The sequence below is a fragment of the Taeniopygia guttata genome, chromosome 1, assembly GCF_048771995.1.
Source record: "Taeniopygia guttata chromosome 1, bTaeGut7.mat, whole genome shotgun sequence".
Taxonomy (NCBI): domain Eukaryota; kingdom Metazoa; phylum Chordata; class Aves; order Passeriformes; family Estrildidae; genus Taeniopygia; species Taeniopygia guttata.
The window spans coordinates 84,897,898-84,905,252 of NC_133024.1; the positions used below are offsets into that span (position 1 = coordinate 84,897,898).

The 7,355-nt window shown below is 42.3% G+C and overlaps 1 protein-coding gene across 4 annotated transcripts in view; it reads right to left on the reverse strand.

Moving 5' to 3' along the window:
- The window catches only part of INPP4A (inositol polyphosphate-4-phosphatase type I A), a 107,398-nt gene extending 106,640 nt beyond the window's left edge, over positions 1-758 (reverse strand). Inside the window, exon 1 of one of the 4 annotated variants that reach the window (XM_072932430.1) lies at positions 653-756. The gene's annotated coding sequence lies outside the window, so the exon portion shown is untranslated. Of the gene's footprint in view, positions 1-652 lie in introns of all 4 variants that reach the window. The other 3 variants (XM_072932436.1, XM_072932395.1, XM_072932403.1) reach the window with 3 other exon arrangements.
- Between the last annotated feature and the right edge of the window lie 6,597 nt (positions 759-7,355).

A 7,355-nucleotide genomic window follows, 5' to 3' on the forward strand; every position in this document is an offset into this window, starting at 1 on the left:
AACGGGCAAAAATCTGAAATATGCACCAAATAAACACACAATCTGCTTCCTTTTAAGGCTTCTCAACATGGGAAAGGAATCGTGAACCCCAGCCTTTAATAAATCAGGGGAGGTTAACCATCATCCCTGTGTTCGCTGTCTCGCTCCCGTGTCCCCCCGGAGGTGGCTCTCTCCGCGCTGTCCTTTGCACACACACTGTCCCTTGCACACACGCTGTCCCTTGCACGCACGCTGTCTCCGCGCTGTCCCTTGCACACACGCTGTCCCTTGCACACACGCTGTCCCTTGCACACACGCTGTCTCCGCGCTGCCCCTTGCACACACGCTGTCCCTTGCACACACGCTGTCTCCGCGCTGTCCCTTGCACACACGCTGTCCCTTGCACACACGCTGCTTACGCGCACGCCGCAGCCCGGCCCGGCTCAGGACGAGCCGCGGCGAGCGCCGAGCGCGCCCGGGCAGCGCTGCCGGTGACAGCGCCGGCGGCCGAGCGCGGCGGGCCGGGCCCTCCCAAGATGGGGGCTCGGCCGTGCGCGCCCGGCGCGGAGCCGCCGCCCGCCGCAGCCGCGACCCCGCCGCGCTCGGCGCCCGCCCCGCACCTTCTCCCGCTGCCCCCCGCTCCGCGGCCGCCCGGCCGGCGCCCACCGCTCACCTCCGCAGCCGCGGCTAGCCGGGCACCGCCCCGCGGCAGCCACCGGCCCGCACCCCCAGCGGCTCCGGCGCCCGCCCGCTCTGACGGCGCCGGGAGTGGCGGCCCCGCCCCGGCCCTGGCCCGGCCCCCTGCGGCCTCGGCCCGGCCGGCAGCGCCAGCGCTGGAGCGGGAGCGCTTCGGGCTGCCCTCGCCGGTCGCCCGAGCCAGGGTATCACCTCCGGCTCCGGAAGATTCAAGAATATAGAAACTAAGATTGTCTTATCCGCAGTTAAGCATCGGAGGTAGAAGGAATTTTTCCTGATGTCCAAACTAAATTTCCCCCAGCCCAGCTTACCACTACGTCCTTTTGTCCAGTCGCTGGTTGCCTGGGGGTAGAGGCGGATCCCCACGCAGCTACAGCCTCCTTCCATGTGGTTGTAGAGAGCACTAAGGTTCCCCGAGTCCCCTTTTCTCCAGGCTAAACAGCCACAGCTCCCTGAGCTCCTCCTCATAGGACTTGTGCTCCGGACCCTTCTCCAGCTCCACTGCCCTTCTCTGGACATGCTCCAGCACCTCATTGTTTTTCTTGAATTGAGGGACCCAAAACTGGACACAGTACTCAAGGTGTGGCCTCACCTATGTGGAGTACAAGAGAATTACTTCCCTAGTCTTGCTGCTCACACTGATACATTTCAGCATGTTTCCTCCATCTGTCCATCCATCCATCCATCCTCCACACCTGAAGTTGACAACTGTCTCACTCGCATGTGGTGAAATTGCTGTGTAGCTGGAGGCTGAGCTCCATTTCTTAACCAATTTTTGTACCCTGCTACTACCAATGAGGGATTTACCCTGCTCAAGCAATTTTAAGAGTAATTTGAAAGAATGTAGGAAGAGGTCACAGTCCGGCTCTGGCTCATTCTGTTATTTTTACATGGTGCACAAAAGCCAAGGAGAACACAGGTTACTAATAAGCTACATTGTGGGAACTCCCGAGAGGGAGGTGAGGGGCTCTGGCGTGGAGGAAAGACTCTGAAGTGGGGAATCAGTGAGACACAGACACACTCGTCCATCTGGATGCCTCCAGCCAACTGGGTATGACCTGCAGAGGGACTGCTGCCAAGAAGCAGCTGAGTCAGTTCCAACACCCCTCTAGTGTAAGAATTTTAATTTGCCTGTTGCAGATCCCTCATGCTGGAAGATGCCAGCTGAAGTCCCCAGTATAATCTGAATTGGGATAGAGATGCCAGGAGAGGCAGCTTCAATTTTTCATTTTTCTTTTTGCATGTTGTTGGTGAAATTCCATGAAGGGCTCTGTGCTTCAAAATCACACAGAACTTATAGAGATGTTTTCAATGCATAGTCAAACATGCATAATTTTTTTTACCTTTGCCTATGGTTTAGCATAAAGCTAATGAACCCTGCCACATTCTTTAACAGAGAGACAGAAAATAAGAGTTCCTCTGCATACCATACAAACTTGGTGAGAACAAGCTGGAAAGCAAGTAGACATTGTCACTAGCACCTTTCAAATTAAATACAGATTTTGACAGAAAAAAAAAATATCAGAGTTTATTTGCAGCTGATGACATTATTAATCATCATCAATCAAAGTACAACCTTTTTTAAACAGCAGATTTGGACAGCTCCCCAACAAGGACTCTGGAAGAACGATGTTTGCTATTGATATTCATTTAGTATTAGGGAATTGAAACAGCATTAAAGCCCAAAGGACCACAAGGGCCTTATGTTGCACCAGTGTTGGAGGATGTGGAGAGTCACCATATTATTTGTAGGCAGAGCAGTCTGAATTGCCCAGGGCAAAATACAAGAAAACCCAGCAGGGTAGGAATGGATATGCTAGAGAGGTTTTCCATTTACCTATTTTTTTGGTAAGATTATGTTTTCCTAATCTATATGTAAGAAAACCTCACAAATGGAGGGGAATTGTATTTCAGTAGAGTACTTAAAGAGCTGCTCTGGGAGCATTACCAGGTTTAAGATTATTTCACATTTTCTTCAAAGGTGTGTATGTGTGCATAAACTCACTGCCAATTGTATTTGTGGACAACCCAACAGCTGACACTGATGAACAAAAGAACTGGGCCATCACACAGAAGTTCTGCAACAAATGATAAAGCATGCTGTTCAAAACTTCTATTATTCTTCAATACCCACATCTCAGGTTACACATCCAGGAAAAGAACACAAAGCTATACCCTGGGAAAACAAGCCATACACTGGGAAAACATCAGAGTGAAAAACTACTGACTCTGAAAAAGGGATCAAGGTCATAAGGGACAGGGGATTGAGCACAAGATCTCAACTTAGCGTGGTGTGTTAAGTGACAAAATATGACACTCACCCTGGAAGCACAATCAATAGTGTACAAAGAAAGCAGGGATTTTACCTGTACAGAGATCAATGAAATAAACAGTAATAGAGATTTATCTCCTTCCTAGAAGAAGATTGCAAATTCCCCCTCACGGTGATGGGACTAAGGAAGGCAGGTATAACACAAGGTTTTAGGAAGTCAACCCATGCACTTCACTGCATCTTTTTTTTTTTTTTAACATTCAAATGCATTCCAGCAGGACAACATAAGATACTACTCACCTCTTTGCAGAGCCATCCCTTCTTCTTTTCCAAGAAGTGAAAACTGAAGTCAAATTGTAATCACAATACACCCATGCTCTTTTTACAGAGCGATTACTAGCTATTGAAATATTCCATCAAGAGAAAACATAATCAGATTTTATACCATTTTCAAGACCTAATGCTTTTTCTGGCATAAAAAGCTTCACAGAAGTTCAGACTAGATGAAAAGTGTCATACTGTTACCTTAACTACTAATATAAAGTAGGAAGGGACCTGAATTTCCCATCTCAGCTGATAAAGGGCTTTATGGAGTTTTTGCCCATAAATTGACCAACACAAATTTTTACACATCCGATTATCAATCCCCTCAACGCACTATTAAGTCTCATCTTCCTCAGCATGCCAACAATCCAGCAACAGATTTCTTCCCACTAAGAATCCCAGAAATCATCCTGCTATGACTGTTGGTGAGGTACAGCTGCTACAGAACCAAAACCTTGAGAAAACAGCTAATAAATATTAGACCTTTGTGACCTCAGAAAGACTTCAAAACTTTCCCTACCAAAAGAGCCTCTGAAGTTCCTGTCAGAAATTGACTTGGGAAAGTTCATATTCCTCTTCGAGTGGTAATGAAAGACAACACAATACAATTTTACAGTAGCACAGTTTATCATTAGAACTTATGAATTCAAAACCAATTTCTGCTCTGCTATTTTTCTGTAGCTCCTTTTAAAGCAATAGTAGCAATACTGCAGATTTAAAAAATCTTGTTCTAGTTTACAGAGATTTACTTGTATTATTTCCTCTGCTACTAAAATATCTTTAGGGAAATTATTCCATTCCATTTCACTGCAGCCCATTAGTACCTACAGGCCAGCCGAGAAAGAATATTGCATATGAAAGCCTCCATCAAGACACACCATATGAAAGCCTCCATCAAGACACACCAATCTCAGCTTGACATAAAAATATATTTCCAATGTTCAGCTACTAAAATACATCATTACTTGAAATACATTACCTTCTACTACCTAATTAAGCAACTGTTAAAATGCTAACCTTGTTGCTTCTTCCACTTTCAGTGTTCAAGAACATTATAAATTAACCTACTGTAAATCCTGAAAATAAAGCATAGTCCACTTCAAGAAGCTGCTCTCTATGTTTACAGAATTTTCTACAGACTGTCAACCAAGTCATTGTGAAATGTGCCACTTACAGAAATAACTGGTTAATTATTTTCTGAAGATATCTGCAATAAAACCAGAAAATTCAGCAGGTAGATTTGGAAAAAGAAAAATGAGAAAGGATCTTAAGGTTTCTGGTCATTATTCTGTCAACTACGACTTATGACTGGAATTAAGCTGTTGTGCTCTTCAGCTTTAGACAAGACACATATTTACAATAAATGCATTCTAAATGTATTTAGATTCTAAATGACCACATATCAAGGCAGCATAAAATTCATCATGCTAACAAAGCTGCCAGAGTTCTGTTTTTGTAAATTTTCTAACCACAGGCTTGAACAACAAATACTGCTTACCACCTACATTCTGTGGCTGCATTTTTAGATGATGACTTCATTTAATGCTGCTCTTGTGAGTAGAAGGTGTCAACCTAGTTTGTTCCAAGCTTTCACTGAAAACATGTAATTTTAAATGTTTTCTTTGGATAAAAGCATCTCATCCAACCTGCTACTCTCCAGAAACTTTAACAAGTGAAGAGAGACTGGACAACCAATTCCTTATGCCATCCAGTGAATAATGAAGCTCTTTTTAATACAAATGCACCCACTCCAGGTGCAGAAAATATTTCAAAAGTAAGGTTTTAGAGATACTTTGTATTTTATCTCCTTCTGAGAGGCACATCTTAAATACTAAATGTGTGATACTTTTTAAATACCGAGGCCTTTCCCTCACTTTTCAACATATGTACACATGGGCCTTTGTTAAACAGACTCATATGTTTATCGCTCTGTACTAACTTGAAAGAACAGTTAACAGCCTAAAGAATTTTCAGAGTAAATAACCACAGCCTATTTTTTATCATCATAAACATGTGAGCAGTTCTGAAGTATGTGTTTACAGCTCTGTAAATACAACTGTTTGCAGGACTGGACCACAGAGAGAACATTTTAATTGCTGGAACAGGATGTTGTAACACAGACAGGTCCTAACACTCACAGAGCCACAGACTGCAACGTCAGTCTCGACAGCATTTAGCACCCTCTGACTCTCCATCATGGAAAACAAATGAGAAGAACAAGAGCAGCAGTGAGGTCTTTGCAAACTCCATTCTTTACTTACTCAATACAAATTATTAGCACTGCTTGTATTTGGGATTCTGAAACTAGTATTAGCCTTTTGCCACCATGCCAACCATTGGCCCTCAACAGCCCAATTTCATAGATCTCATCTTGCAAAATCTACCAAAGAATAGAAACATGTCTTTTTTTTTAGTAAAAGTCAGTAAAGTAGCACAAGGCATGAGACAAAAACATCAATATATTTAAATAAAAACATTTTGTGCTTAGGGAAAAAGCTGTAATCAAATGCATAGGACTTAAGGCATTAATGAAATGAACTTTTTCCCAAAGGAGCATTAATATCTCTCAAACAGGACAGTGCTCAAAGTCCCAAGACAATTATATAATTACTTATCTTTAGACAGAGTATTATGTTACACAATATTGGAATTGAACAAGTCTCTTGAGCAAATCAGTATCAAACTACTGATGTTACAGTATTTTCATACCGTCCTAGGTAGTTTAGTGAACCATTAGGAAGTTTTGACACTAACATTATTTTGGATCAAATAATACATGTGTTCTGTTAATTACTAAACCATAAATATTCAATAGATTTAATTTTAACACTTGGTCTCCACTGGATCAAGCTGATTACTAGAAATAAGTCTGTCTAAGATGTAGCAATGTTTCTGGTCCATTAGGACCATTAGGAGAGGCTTAGTGATTATGGCTGAGAAAGGAATAAAGATCACTTGAACAATCAACCTACAAACCCATGTATACCATGGGCATACCATGGGAGACTCCTTGACTACCAAACTCACATACCATTGCCACTCCTCTCTTTAAATGACATTAAAATACCTGCCATCTGGTATTATATTTATTTTTAGTACCTTTTTTATGTTTTTCCCCATGGAAAAAGCTTGTGAGTAATACTTTAGAATTAGAGTGTTAAAGTTAAAAATACTCTTATACACATAAATGATCATTTTAGTGTATGTAAAAAGATAATATGGTAAGTAGGCTGTGGAAAACAGAGGATGCTTACAGCACTTGAACAAATGAACTAGTTTCCACATGATCAGCAGAACACAGAAATATGAAATCAGAGTTGATTTAGGTGGCAAAAATAAAGTCCTACACATACACGGAATGTAAACATTCTCTGACTCATTACAGAACAGTTGCTTAAGACAGAATTAAATAGTCAACATGTGCTCATTCACTGAAGTCATCAGTTTTAGAAACACACAATAAGTGTAGCATGCATCTGTTCAGACTGAATGTGATCATTACATGGCTATAAACTTCAGCCAAGAAAAGAAGTTACTATAGCTCTCTCCCTTCTCACGATTTCCTCATCTTGCTTCATAAATAACTTCAGTCTGAAGTTATTTGAGTTTCCACATGTAAGAGTTACAACACCATTTATTTCTTAAAGGCTTGACACTTAAAGAGGCAGGGACACTGAAGGAAGAAAAAGGAAATGTTCCTTTGGAAAAGCAGGTCTTATACAGAACCAGTTAACATTTACCACAGTCATGGTTCAAGCACTATTTAATGCTTCTTACTCCTATAAATCCCACTTCCTTAGCAGTGTGGAACTGAAAAACAGCACTGCTCTCATCTGTTACAGGTTTATTGAGTAGCAAATCTACTGGAGAGGAAGCAGCTTGCACACACATTTTACAACCTTGGTCAAGTCCTCATCTCTGAAAATATCTCTAGTCTGAGAAACCCTCTGAGATGGTCATCTACTAAGGAAACTCTTCCTCAACACATTAAGCGAACTCCCAGTTCCATACCTTGTATTATTTCCAATAGTAAAAGATTATCAGAATTTACAGTAAAGTCACAAAAGACCACTTCAAAACAGAA